This window comes from Saccopteryx leptura, chromosome 2 (genome assembly GCF_036850995.1).
Source record: "Saccopteryx leptura isolate mSacLep1 chromosome 2, mSacLep1_pri_phased_curated, whole genome shotgun sequence".
NCBI classification, from domain to species: domain Eukaryota; kingdom Metazoa; phylum Chordata; class Mammalia; order Chiroptera; family Emballonuridae; genus Saccopteryx; species Saccopteryx leptura.
The window spans coordinates 58,510,853-58,525,561 of record NC_089504.1 but is presented as its reverse complement, the minus strand read 5'-3'; the positions used below and the strand labels follow the sequence as shown (position 1 = coordinate 58,525,561).

The following is a 14,709-nucleotide window of genomic DNA, read 5'->3' as shown; positions in this document are numbered from 1 at the left end:
TTCAGGTCCCGGGCTTTATCCACTACGTCACCACAGGTTAGAGCCTCCGTAGTGTTTTCTAGTGCGGGGGCTATCCCTTTGCAACTGCACAACCCTGAGTAGGATGAGAAATCCGACCTGGGGCACGAATTAAGGAAGAACCACAGAACATTCCGCTCGCCCCGGGCGGGAAGAAAGCACAGCGCAGTTTTTGCAGAGCAAGAAAGAGGCAGGGCAGTGGGCGCGCTGGCTGGAGTGACTAGGCGGTCCCTGCAGTCGCAGCTCCTGCCCTGCCGCTGGGTGGCGTGTGTGAGTATGAAGTACCCCCTCCGTCTTTACCGACACCCCAAAGTAACGCTACAATAAGCTGCCTCCCCTTTCTCCGGGTCTCGAGGAAGCAGGTGACAGCCGCTGGCCATCCTGGTTCCCTTCGAGCCGCCGCTCTTTGGCTCGCTTCCGCGCAACTCCCTCTGCTCCCCACCTTGGATATATTTATTTTATTTCTCCCAAACCTCCAAACAGGAAATAGCTTGAGTCACAATAATACACAGGAGCGGCGGCGGAATCCACTTGCACCCGCCCATTCCTGGGCAGCCTCCTCCTCTCCCTCTCGGGCCGAGGACCCACCAGCGACGCGCGCGCGGAGCGCAAGGGACAGCTGCCCAGCAGCTGGCGCCGCGTGGGAGCGCGCCTAAGTGCCAACGAGAGCCACCCGCTGCGCCCGGCTCCGGCGACCTCGGCCGCCACCCGCCTCCAGGCGAGTACTGCACCCTCCGCCTTCTCCCTCCCTGGCCCAGAGCGGCGGCGGCGGAACTTCCCCGCGCTGCCCACCGCGCGGCGGGAACAGAGCCGCCCCAGGCGCGGCAGCCCTGTCTCGGGCGTCTCCAGGAGTCCTTCCTCTTGTACCAACTTTGGCAAGGGAGGGACTTGGCGGGTGAGGCGAGGCGCTTGCGCTCTTGATCCGACATGCAGACGGAGGTGAGGGGTAGCGCGAGTAAATGCAAGTTGATGCCTCCCCTGTCGTCCCCCCCCCCCCCATCTCCTTGGGGTCTACTGTATTGAGCATTGATATTTTTCCTTCCTGGTGGATGCTTAGCTGACTTTAGCTTCCCCATACACCCGGGGGACGGCAGTGCCTCATAGAGTTTCTCTTGGGGAATCGTTAGGAAGTGGGTTCGAGTACGCAACTGGGGCAACTACAGGTAACTGGGAGCCACTTTCTTTTTCCTATCTGGCCTTGCGCCATCACCCTCAAGGAATGGGGACTGCCTCACTTCCTGTTGAGTTTGTGTTTAACCAGATTTAAATGGCCTCTGAGTTTCTGTTGGCACTACCAACCAGCGTTTGCAGTACTATCTGGAGGGGCCTGGAGCTAGTGCCGTGGGTTTACGCGGGGCGAGGGTTAGTTAGAAATCAGGTGTGGCTGCCTGAACTGCCGGCTGAGTTTCAGTTGCGGGGCTTGAGAACTCCGCACACCTGCAAGCCAACTGCAGCCCCTGAGGTGCTCGCGGGCTCCCGCAGCCCGCAGGGCCGGGATCTGTGCCCCCAGCGGCAGAACTTTGGAAAGCCCGTTTTTTGTGTGTGTTTGTTTGTTAGTACTTTCTCACTCATTTGTAAGGGAAGGGCCGAGCTTGTCAACATGTTGGGCGTTCTCAGTATTCTAGAGCTTCTATAGGGAACTCAGTCAAAACAAGAGTTGGAAATCTTATGTTGGATAAAGGCCATTGAATTCCAGGCATTCCTCGAGCTTGAAAAGGGTATTTTCAAGACTGTTTTGAAGTCTGCAAGAGGGCTTTCTGCGTAGCTAGCTGCCTCTCTCCTGTCAACTGTCATTACCTGAAGCTGCTTCCTAGACCCCAAAGTGGGTAGGTGGGTGGGTACTTTTGTGAGCCCCCTTCTGTGAGTCCTTCTATCCCAAGTTTCTCAACGCTTTTTTTTTCTTTTTTTTTTCTTTTTTTTACAAACGGTGATTGGCTGGTAATTGGTTAAGGAACCAATTCGCTTTCAAGATATGATCAACGCTTTTTGTTTCCCGGTGAGAGGACCGGGTTCTAGATGGTCAGACTGATAGGGTCACATTCTGTTTACTTTCAAGTGCTCTGGGGACGTTCTGCTTCAAGTGAGGTCCCGGTCCAGTAGCGGCATCACCTGGGGACTTGTTATAAATACAGGATCTTACATCTCCCCCTGATCGTGTTTACTTTGGCAGCACATATATTAGATCCCACCCTGACCTGCTGAATCAAGATCCTTAAGGAATCGTTTATGTATTAACGTTTCAGAAGCACCAGTCTAGGCTTTCTGTTGGTGTAAGAAAGTGATTTTACATTTTCATTCAGTCCTGCATTTGAACCTTTTTGCCAGACCAGGACAAACACATTACAGCTGGTGGATCACAGCCGTTCCACCCCGGGATGGCAGGTCCCTTGCAATATTTAGCGTACTAAATATTGCAACGTGTTTAGCGTACTAGCTTGTGATTTTTTTTCAATACTTTTATTCTTTTGCTATTATTTTTATGGTAAAATATACACAACATAAAATTTACCATTCTAACCATTTTGAAGTGTACATTTCAGTAGTACAAAGTACATTCACAGTGTTGTACAACCCTTATCACTATCCATTTCCAGAACTTTTTCATCCCCCCAAGGAGACATTGTCCCCATCAAACAACACCCCATTTCCCCTTTCCCCAGCTCCTGACCTTTGGAGGGTGTTAGTATTTTTTTGTAGGGTACAGAAGAGGTTGATTAGGAATGTAAGGTAAGAGTAAAATTCATGTTCACAGAACATAAACAAACATTTGCAGATTCCTTGGTCATTGGTCTTGTGGACAAAGCACACTAGTTCCAGATTCTTAGAGTGCAGGCGCTTTCTTTTAATAGCTACAACCCTGACCCAGGAGGGTTTCCTTTTTGGTTTGGCCGCAAAAGCCTGGAGCCACCAAGGGCTCAAACTGCACTATTTGGTTAAGTGTGGATGCCTCTTGAAAGCTACCTCTGTGCTTTTATTTGTTTTTTGTTTTTTTTTCTTTTTTCTTTTTCTGAAGCTGGAAACGGGGAGAGACAGTCAGACAGACTCCCGCATGCGCCCGACCGGGATCCACCCGGCACGCCCACCAGGGGCGACACTCTGCCCACCAGGGGGCGATGCTCTGCCCCTCCAGGGCGACCAGAGCCACTCTAGCGCCTGGGGCAGAGGCCAAGGAGCCATCCCCAGCGCCCGGGCCATCTTTGCTCCAATGGAGCCTTGGCTGTAGGAGGGGAAGAGAGAGACAGAGAGGAAGGAGGGAAGGGGGGTGGAGAAGCAAATGGGCACTTCTCCTATGTGCCCTGGCCGGGAATCGAACCCGGGTCCCCCGCGCGCCAGTCCGACGCTCTACCGCTGAGCAAACCGGCCAGGGCTACCTCTGTGCTTTTAATTGGCTTTATTTTAGATGGCCTGTCTATATTGGGTTTACTATTTTTAAAAAATATGGACTCAGATTCATTTTTGAAAGTAGTCACAATAAACCTTAAGAAAAAAAGTTGTTGGTTGGTATACAGAGGAAGGCACAGCAAGACTTCAGAAAGAGCCTGACTAGGTGGTGGCATCACCTAGGTGGTGGCGCAGTGGAGAGAGGATCGGACTGGGATGTGGAGGACCCAGGTTCGAGACGACACCGAGATTGTCAGCTTAAGCACAGGCTCATCTGGTTTGAGCAAAGCTCACCAGCTTGAGCCCAAGGTCGCTGGCTCGAGCAAGGGGTCACTCGGTCTGCTGTAGCCCTCTGGTCAAGGCACATATGAAAAATCAATCAATGAACAACAAAGGAGCCGCAACGAGGAGTTGATGTTTCTCATCTCTCTCCCTTCCTGTCTGTCTCTGTCTCTGCCAAAAAGAAAAAAGACTTCAGAAAGATTTGAAATAATTTTCTAAAATACCAGACTATTTTGTACTTTAATGTTAAATGAGTCTAATGGCCCAATGACGTTATTTCTAGCTATAAAAATGTTTGTATAAAGGAGAAAAACCTTGCAATAATGAAAGTCACCTGCTTGCACATGCTGAAAATTGTATAGTTTGTGGTTTGAGGATATGCTTTTTCGTGAGAATGTAAATGTGAATTGGTAAACTAATAAAAATGATTTCATTTATGATTTAAGAGAGTCATTATTATAGATCAAGAATGTGGTTCAGAATACATAAGCTTCAGGGATATTGGGAAGATTTAATAAATAGCCAAATAATGGCAGATTCTTCAAATTCTTCCCAGATTGGTTTTTCTCTCTAATGCCCTCGACTTTTCTTACGAGCCTATCAACTTGTAGGAAGGAACTTACAGCTTCCTTTGATTGAAAAGGCCCTTTGAAGTGATAAATGAAGGTCATTCAAATGGGCAAGATGTGGCAGAAAATTCTCCTACTTCAAGAGTTTCTTGTATTCACAGAATTTCAGATTGTTATTTCCTTTTCATTTTAGTAAGGCAAAAGAGGAAGGGTTTCCCCTAATCCACTATGTTTTCTTCTGAAATAGCAATATAATTCAGTGTTTTATTTGGCAAACATGCTATTTTGTAGTCCACACATCAGGAAAAAATGCCTTAGGCAGTTCAATCAATGGTTTTATCAGTGATTCTGTGCTGCCTGGAGCATCACTTGGGGAGTTTACTAAAAATGGAAACTCTTCCAACTACTTCAGGCAGACAGTGAGAGTAACTGCATTGGAATCTGTAGGTTTAATCACACCTTGGGCCTGACCAGGTGGTGGCCAGTGGATAGAGCCTTGGCCTGGGATGCAGAGGACCCAGGTTCAAAACCTGGAGGTTGCCTGCTTGAGCATAGGGTCATTGGCTTGAGTGTGCAATCATAAACATGGCCCCATGGTTTCTGGCTTGAGCCTAAAGGTTGCTGGCTTGAACCCCAAGGTGGCTGGCTTAAGCCCAAGGTCTCTGGCCTGAGCAAAGGGGTCATTGGGTCAGCTGGAGCTCCCCAGTCAAGGCACATATGAGAAAGCAATCAATGAACAACTAAGTGGCTGCAATGAAGAATTGATGCCTCTCATCTCTTTCCTTTCCTGTCTGTCTGTCTATCTCTCTTTATCGCTAAAAAAAAAAAAAAAAAGAAAGAAAAGTCACATCTTGGGTGATTCCAATATGTAATTAGGTTTGGTAGTCAATAGAATTAACACACACACACATATACACTGCTCACAAAAATTAGGGGATCAGGGAACGTGCATATACTCCAGTACTTTCAGCCTTTTATATAGTGCATTTTCACCAATGAAATAAAAGTTGGTTTTGTGACTCATTTGCATAATTGAACAACTTTCTTTGATTTGTTTGCTTTTCTGATGTTCTTGTTTAATAAAAAAATCAAATGCTTCTTTTTTTAATCGCTTCATATTCATTTTGAAATTTCCCCTAATTTTTGTGAGCAGTACATATATACACACACACTCAAAAAAATATGTTGGAAAGTTAACCTGAAGGTACAAAACACAATTTTATATTAAACATGAAATAAAATTAGTGATGAAATCTTCCTTAAAATTAAGTAGTCATTGTTTCAGGTTTGGCAAATCCAGTCAACACCTTTGATGTTGATTATCATTGCTGAGATCTGAGCTTTAGAATTCTGAATGTCCCAAAGAACCTGCTGGTCTTAATAGGAGAGATCAAGGTAGTGGACTATTTGATTTAGCAACCACGAACATTTGTTGAGTGCCTATTGTGAATCAAGCATTTTAAAATATATTCTTATTAAATCTTTACAATGACATCGAGAGTGGTGTTTCTTTTTTTCTTTCTTTTTTTTTAGGTAAGAGGAGGGGAGATAGGCAGACTCCCACATGTGCCCCAACCAGGATCCACCTAGCCACCCCATATGGGGCTGATGCTCTCAAGTATTGAGCTATTTTTAGAGCCTGAGGCTGATGTGCTTGGAACAACAGAGCTATGCTCAGTGCTGGGGGCCATGCTTGAACCAATCAAACCACTGGCTTGGGGGGGGGGGGGCGGATAAGAGGGAGGGAAGGGGGAGAGGGAAGGAGGGAGAAGCAGATGGTTGCTTCTACCTGTATGCCCTGACTGGGAATTGAACCTGGGACATTCATATGCCAGGCTGACACTCTATCCACTGAGCCACTGGCCAGGGCTGAAGTTCTATTTCTTTTTCCCCTCACTTTACAGTTGACAAAACTAAAGCCAACCTGGGTCTTCCTACTGTATACCATGGTTCTTTCCATTGTTGTTCCATGTAGAATAGCAAAGTTCTGCCTGCTAACTTTCCTTCACTAGAGTCTATATATGCAATTTATATCTTTTGGAACAGCAGGTACTACCTGCAGTAGGCCCTGAGGCAAATAAGGTGAGCCAAAACTGACATTCCAAAAGAGCAAAAGGTCCTTTCCCTGGTACCACATGACCTCTGATGAGTGATCAGATAGATTATACTTGGCTTGAATGTAGCATTAGTGTCCAGGTCCCAGAAAAATCAAGTCTGGGCATTGTCCTTATTGAGATCGGTCGCTGTGCCATTTCTGCATATTGGTTTGACAGTATCTGTGTGGCACCCCAAGATACTACACAGTGTAGAAGAACGGGCACAGGAAGAACTGACATCAACCCTGACCAGCCAACTGAGTGGGAGTAAACCTCATAAATTTGGAGCTACTGCATCCTGGAATGTAAAATTAGGGGAAGATAATTATCTTCCTCTGAGATTATGGTAAGGACTCAAAAGGACCTTGTTTGTAAAAGTGCTTGTAAATTGGCAAGTGATAATAAAAAGCTATCTCTGTCATCATTTGGGAGAAATTTACAATACAAGGGAGACAGGAAAAGTCACACATTTGAGGTACCTGACACTTTTTAGTTAACCGAATTTATAATTCTCTTCTAGTTTTAGGCCATTAAAAAATTGTATTGAGATGTAATTCATATGCCATACAATTTACCTATTTAAAGTGTACGATTTATTGGTTATGAATATATTTACAGAGTTGTACTACCATTACCACTATCAATTTTAGGACATTTTTATTACCCTGAAAAGAACAGAACTCCCCCATGAACCTCTTCCACTCTTGGTTTGGCAACTCCTAGTCCCCTGTGTCTTCCACCCTAAGCAACCACTAGTCTACTTTCTGTCTATAGATTTGCCTATTCTGGACATTTCCTATAAGTGGAACTATACATCATGTGATCCTATATGTCTGCCTTCTTTCACATAACATAATGTATTTAAGGTTTATCTACATTGTTTCATGTATCCATGTTTTATTCTTTTTATTGGGAAACAATATTCCATTGTATGTGTACCACATTTTGTTTATTCATTTTTTTTTTTTGTATTTTTCTGAAGTTGGAAACGGGGAGGCAGTCAGACAGACTCCTGCATGCGCCTTACCGGGATCCACCCAGCACACTCACCAGGGGGTGATGCTCTGCCCATCTGGGGCGTTGCTCTGTTGCAACCAGAGCCATCCTCAGCGCCTGGGCCAACTTTGCTCCAATGGAGCCTTGACTGTGGGAGGGGAAGAGAGAGACAGAGAGGAAGGAGAGGGGGAGGGGTGGAGAAACAGATGGGCGCTTCTCCTGTTGCCCTGGCTGGGAATCAAACCCGGGACTCCTGCACTACCACTGAGCCAACCAGCCAGGGCCTGTTTATTCATCTCTTGATGGACCTAGGGTTTGTTTCTAATTTTTTGGCTATTATGATTGATGCTAGTGTGAACATTTATGTACAAGCTATGAGGACATGTTTTTATTTCTTTTAGGTAGATACCTACAAGTGTAAAACATATGATAACTATACTGCTCACAAAAACTAGGGGATATTTTATCACTTCATATTCATTTTGAAATATTCCCTAATTTTTTGAGCAGTATATATATATGATATATATATATTTATGATATATATATCATATTTATATATGATATTTAAGATATCATATATATATATGATATATATATATGATATTTAAGATTTTCAGGAACTGCCGGACTGTTTTCCAAAGTGGCTGCACCAGTTTACAGTCCCACCAGGAAGTATGAGGTTTCCATTTTCCTCACATTATCATCAACACTTTTTGTCTATCTGTTTGTATTTTAGCCATCCTTGTTGATGTGAAGGTGTTTTGATTCATACTTTTCTGATGGTTACTGATGTTGAATATCTTTTCATGTGCTTATTTAATATGCCATTCTTTCTTGATTTTAAAATTTTCTTTTCTGAGGGAAGACTAAAAAGGAAATCAGTATTTGTTTTGGGGTTTTTTTTTTAGTAAGACAGAGAGGGAGAGGGACAAACAGGAAGGGTGAGAAATGAGAAACATCAACTCATAGTTCTAGCACCTTAGTTGTTCATTGATTGCTTTCTTATATGTGCCTTGATGAGAGGGGGGCTCCAGTTGAGCCAGTGACCCCTTGCTCAAGCCGATGACTTTGGGCTTCAAGTCAGCGACCTTTGGGCTCAAGCCAGCAACCATGGGGTCATGTCTATGATCCCAGACTCAAGCCTGCGAATCCACGCTCTGGCTGGTGAGCCCACACTCAAGCTGGATGAGCCTATGATTAAGCCACGATCTTGGGTTCAAGCCTAGGTCCTCAGCATCCCAGGCTGACACTCTATCCACTGTGCCCCTGCCTGCTCAGGAATGGAAATCAGTTTTGAATAGATTCCCTAGTTTCAGTGGTTTAGAAGTATACTGAAAATGTAAATTGAGTTTATTGGTCTTTTGAAATTCATTTCAGTTTCGGCTCATCTTTCGATTTGCCTTAGGGCTTGACCTACTGCATGTACTACTTTATGCTCCAAAGGATATGAGTGAAGAATTAAACACATAGCTTCTTGGAGGTGAAGGGAAGTAAGTAGGCAAGGACATATTATTCTACATGCTGAGCACCTCTCAAATGTTAATAACATACCAAGAAAATGCATTTGTGCCAATGCTGGACATTTTAAACACTTAAAAATATTGTTTGATACTGTGTTGATTAACATCTGTCCATTCTACTTGGTAAAAAAATGCAATAATATAATTTAACAGTCATATTAATAAGTTGTTTATGTATTTTATATTTTATTAGGATATTCTTCATTTTATTTTTATGTACTCTGAAAAAGAGGTAGACCACTGGGCATTTTTGTATATGCTCTTGCCCATTTTTGTTCTTTCAAGCTTTATGGTAGCGTTTACTTTCTATTGCCACGCATGGAATTATGATCTGCAATTACAAATCAATGATGAATTTTTAAAATACCAGTTTCCCACTATATTGCACTTGGATTGCACTGTTTTGTTGATTACTGGTATATGTAGGCAGCATTAAGAGAAATAGGGAGATCAGCTGGATTTAGGAAAGTAAAATGACTTCCACTGAGAATTCTTGGAGACAGCCATGGGCTAGGCAGGTGGAAGTGTGTGATGCAGAGTGGTTCTCAACCGGGAGCCTGTATCTGAGTTGCCTGGAGAGCTGGTTTAAACACACATCGCTGGCCCCCTCCCTGAGTTCTTAGTTCTTGATTCCATAGGTCTGGAGTCGGGGCCTGAGAACCTGCCCCTGAGACTCTCTGACAAGTACCCAGGTGATCCTGGCGCTGCTGGTCAGGGCATCACACTTTGAAAACAGGGGGTTTGGAGGCATTTGGAACTGTATGACCAGAGCAAGAGTGAGAGAAGGGGTAAGGTTTGAGGTTGGCCTGGGTATATCCTGTGCATACAGGAGCTTGGTGGAGCCAGGTGGAACTGTATGACCAGAGCAAGAGTGAGGGAAGGGGTAAGGTTCGAGGTTGGCCTGGGTATATCCTGTGCATACAGGAGCTTGGTGGAGCCAGGGAAGAGGGGACACAACTCTGGGGGTGGGGGGTGCATAGATAAGTGCTAAGGACTGAAATGTAGGGATACGGTGGGAAGGGGTGGCTGGAAGAAGAAAAGCCTCTGAGATGGGGAAGGTTGGGCAGAGGGTTATGAAGACAGCAAGGCCAGTGAGGGCCCTACAGACGGTAAACAGGAGCGAGGACGTGTCTGGGATGGATGTTGGCTGCAGAGGAGGGACTGGGCCGTCGCCTGGATGGTAGGTGTGGTAGCAATACAGGCCTCACCTTTCCATCACTTTTCCGGAGTTCAGCATTACCAGGTAGTAGACTGTGCATCTTGAGGCCGCAGGGTCAAGTGTGAATTTTCCTTCATAAAATAGTCCAAAGGCCACAGTCCTGGAGTCATGGCTGACCACTGTCCCTCCTCTTGCCTGTCACTGCTAATCATCATCAACTTGGAAGCAAGCCAGGCTTTGTGATCCAGAAGCTAGAGTCCTTTGTGCAAGCAGTGAGCGCTGAGGTTTAGTGTTCCTCCTCGCCCGCGTTGGCCTGACTACCTTAATAGCTTTAATATCTGTGCTACGGTGTGTCTAGTCTCCTTAGCATAACTTGTCTAAGCCGATTCCGAGAGTGGTGCTGACAGTCCCTGTTATGAAGGTCAAGGTCAGGTTTGCCACAGAAAAGAAATCCAGGGAGAGCAGTGGTCCACAGCTGTTGGGCCCTCTGAAATTGAGCTATATTCCACTTTTTCCCGTGGTTTTACAAAATTAGGACAAACATCCCCAAGTTTTATTTTATTAAAAGGAATCCTCATTGTATCTCTTGGGTTTTGGAAAAAGGGCAAAGCCTGCCCCTGGGTGTTCTCTGTTGTCCTTTGGGGGCACATTTTATTAGCAAAGTGAAAGGATTTATTTAATATCTGCAGTTGTAAAGTAACTGCCCAGCTCTGCCTGGGACATGTTGGTGTGGTCAACAGCTGAGGAGCAGCGGCCTACTTCAGACTCTCCTGTTTTCCCCAGTCCCTCTTAGTCAGTTACACACTTTTCTATTCCTTCCTGGTCTCTGCAGGCCCTGGGTATGATTGCTCTGGTTAGCGGACAGGACTGGACAGACAGGAAGTGTTTCACCATCCTGCTTTTGTAGAGAGACAATCTCTCAGGAGCTCTGACACCACCCCCAGTTTCGATGATTCTTTAGAAGGACCCACAGGACTTAGCATGTAGTTGTACTCACCACTGTGATGATTACAATGAAGTCAGCAAAGGGGAAAAGTGCACTGTTGGAAGTCAGAGGAAACCAGGCGTAAGCTCCCAGCATCTTCTCCCAGTGGAGTCCCATAGGACATGCTTAATTCCAACAGCAACTGAATTGTGACAACACATGTGAAACATTGCCCACCAGGGAAGTTCATTAGAGACCCAGTGCCCAGGGCGTTTGTTCTTGGGACTTACTACCTTGGATTCCTCTGCATAGTATGTACGAAATGATCAGATTCCCAGAAGGAAAGCGGGTGTGAATGATAAACTACATTGTTTGTGCCAATAGTTTAGGGACAGGGAGCCACTCTTATCAGTCCTGGGAATGGTGGAAACTTTCCCCAAAACAAACTTTCCTGGTGCCAGCCAAGAGCCAACCTTGTAAGCAGGCCTTTTAAAGGGTGTTAACTCTTCTGTGCAGAGATGGGGATGAGGATGGAAAGTGTGGGGAGTGGGGAGTGCCCTGCACTGGGACAGGGTCTATCCATGCAACTGCCAAGGCTGGTGCTGCAGGAGCTTTTTCTCCTCTGACCGAAGCTGGATAGGAGAGAAGTGGACTTGGATTTTGCACTCAGATCTTGGTTTCAGGATAAGTATAAATTCATTCCTTTATACAGAGACAGAGAAGAAAGGCAAGAGTACACATTGGCAGAGTTCAAAACCCTGTTCATTCATGCATTCATTCACTCTTTTTAAAATTTTTAAAATTTATTCATTTTAGAGAGTGGGGAGAGAAAGAGAGAGAGAGAAAAGGGGGAGGAGCAGGAAGCATCAACTTCCATTTGTACCGTGACCAGGCAAGCCTGGGGTTTTGAACTGGCGACCTCAGCAGTCTAAGGTCGATGCTTTATCCACTGCGCCACCACAGGTCAGGCCAGCATTCATTCACTCTTAACATGTACTGTTGATGCCTGTATTCTGCCAGGCACTCTGCCAGGCGCTAGGGATACTGTATAGTGGTGAGCAGAGCAGAGTCTCTGCCTTCATGAGACTCTCATTCTCCAGGGTGACAAATACTAAAGAGGCAATGGCATTTCATTATGACGAGGGCATACTAAAGGCCCCAGGGCCCCTACGCAGGCATAATGGGTGTCAGAAGGCATGAATTTTGTAACCCATATAGGAATCATACCTCCACTACTTATTACTTGTGTGGCCCTGGGCGGATGACTTAGTCATTTGGTGCCCGAGTTTCTTCATCTGCAAACAGGGAGAATTTACACCCATTTCTTAAGGTTAATGTGAGAACTGAACAAGGTAATACCTATAGAATACTTCCCTCAGTGGCTGGCACAGTGAACATGTTCACTAAAGAATGGTTTGGTGACATCTAGGAAGGGTGTGTTAGCCAGAGGGAATGGCATCTGCCATACCCCCGCTCTGAGCAGAGACTGATGTCTTAAGGCATCCTTGCCCCCTTCCAGCTCTGGGCTTAGAGGTGCACCATGCACTGCCTTCCTGCCAGTTCACTCTGCTTGCTGGTCTGAGAACACTCTTTGCTGTTTTTGCTTATTTTAGCTCTTGACAGTACATTTCCCTCTTCCTGAGATGCTCCAGATCCTTTTGTCTGCCTAAGAAATGTTGACTCATATTATTGAGATCTAACCCAGGTACCTTCTCTGTGAAGGCTCTCCAAGCTAAGATCCTAAGACAGAGTTGTCTTCTCTTTCCTTGGTCTCATTCCGTTCTACTGTCACTCACATCTCTGTTATAACATTCTGGGTTGCAGTTACTTGTCACTCTCTTAGACTGGGTGATTCTCTTGGGCAGAGATGGTTTGGTATTAATTGTATGTTCAGTGTCAATCAGAGTGTTTGATAGGGAGGAGCTCAGTGGTTGTCCAGGGAGAGAATGAATAAATGAGTGTTAGGTTGGATTAGAAAGGTCAACAGGAAATCGATGCAATGTCAGCAAAATAGGTCTCTGCCTTCAGAATAGAGCTTACCGTGTAGGGGGAAGGGGAATGGATGTAAACAGGTAAACACAAATATATAATTAGATACTGAGAAGTGATTCAAGGCAAACAGTCTGGTCCAGCAGCAGGTACAAGGGGAGCTAGAACAAAGAGAAATGGGAGTTCCAAATGTCTATTCCCTGGGCAGTGTTCAGTTATCTTCTGGAGGCTGGAAAGACTGGTCAGGCAGGAAGCCACACCAGGAATCCTCCACATGGGGCTAGAAAGGCGGATCAAAGGTTTCCTGTACCTCAGTTGCCAAAGGGAAGGGACCACAAGGAGATCTAAGTGGACACTTGAAAAGTCAAAGTGACCCACTTGGGAGAGCATGGAAAACTGGGGTTTTGCATACGTAGATTTAATTTGATTCTCCCACAGTCTTAACAAGAAGGTGATATTATTATACCCTATTTACAGATGAGTAAACTGAGGCCCAGAGATGAAAAGATTTGCCCAGGTCACACAGCTAACTAAGTGTGAAGCTGAGATTCAAATGCAGGCAATCTGGTTCTGGAATGTAGGATCTTAGCCATTACACCTTGCTGACTCTTAATTATGAAGTAAACCCTAATATTATTGGCTGTCTATTATATGCTGGTTCCTGAGCAAGGGGAGACACTAGAGATACAAAGATAAGTATGACTTCGTACCTACTACTTAGGTCATCATAGAATACTGAGGAAAACAGGCCTGTAAAAATGTGATTTTTTAGAAAAAGATGTTATTCATTGATTTCAGAGAGAAGAAAGAGAGAGAGAGAGAGAGAGAGGGAGAAAGGGGGATAGGAATGGGGCAGTTGCTTCTCACATGTGCCCTGACCAGGCAAGCCGAGGAATTTGAATTGGCAACCTCAGTGTTCCAGGTCAACACTATATCCACTGTGCCACCACAGGTCAGGCTGTGATTAAAAAAAAAGAAAATGTTTATTTTATTGATTTTAGAGAGAGGAAGGAAGAGAGCAGGAGAGAGATAGGAATATTTGTTTTTGTATGTGACCTGACCGGGGATCAAACTGGCAACCTCTGAGCTTAAAAATGTGATGTTTGAAGTCAAGTATTATTTATTGAGACTAACAAGAAACTTCCTTTACCTTTCTTTTCACTGTAGTATATTGAAAGATTGGCAGAGAGAAGTGTTTTGTTATTTCAAATGTGTGGTGACAAACTGTTCACAAAAAATATATTGTTTAGGGAATAGTGGGCTGACTCATTAAGCTAACACTATTTATTCTTGTAAGAATTTATAATATAATGAGACTTAATGATGGTAACAGGTATCCTAAAATGTATAATACTATCAAGATGCAATTTGAGAAAAAATAAAACCATTTAGTAAAAAAATTAAGGGTTTTAAACTGAAAATATAGATAATTTAGAAATATGTTACTGGAAAATGTAAAATGAAATGACTTAAAAACCTGTGACATTTCAGGACTTTGACCATTAGGGCCACATGAAAGTTAGTTTAGTGACTCCAGGAGGTAACTCACTTTTATCTTCTGTGTGGGGGTGTTTAGGGAAAAACCCAGCTTATGAGGGGAAGATAAGAAGGACAGTGATCCATTGATGGGAAGCCATCTTGGCAATGGTGGTGGTAGGGCCTTCTGGAGGAGTATTTTGCCACAAACTCCACATTTGGATCCACCAAAGAACAGATTTGGGAAAGGGGAGGAGAAGAGGAAAGCCTGCAGCCAGCAGGAGGATGCTGAGGG

General features: G+C 44.7%; 1 protein-coding gene across 4 annotated transcripts in view; it reads left to right on the top strand.

The window, feature by feature from the left end:
- The first annotated feature begins 291 nt into the window (after positions 1-291).
- Positions 292-14,709, top strand: part of TJP2 (tight junction protein 2) — a 135,045-nt gene continuing 120,627 nt past the window's right edge. Inside the window, exon 1 of one of the 4 annotated variants that reach the window (XM_066368029.1) lies at positions 292-736. The gene's annotated coding sequence lies outside the window, so the exon portion shown is untranslated. Of the gene's footprint in view, positions 741-808; positions 958-14,709 lie in introns of those variants that run through there. The other 3 variants (XM_066368028.1, XM_066368030.1, XM_066368031.1) reach the window with 3 other exon arrangements.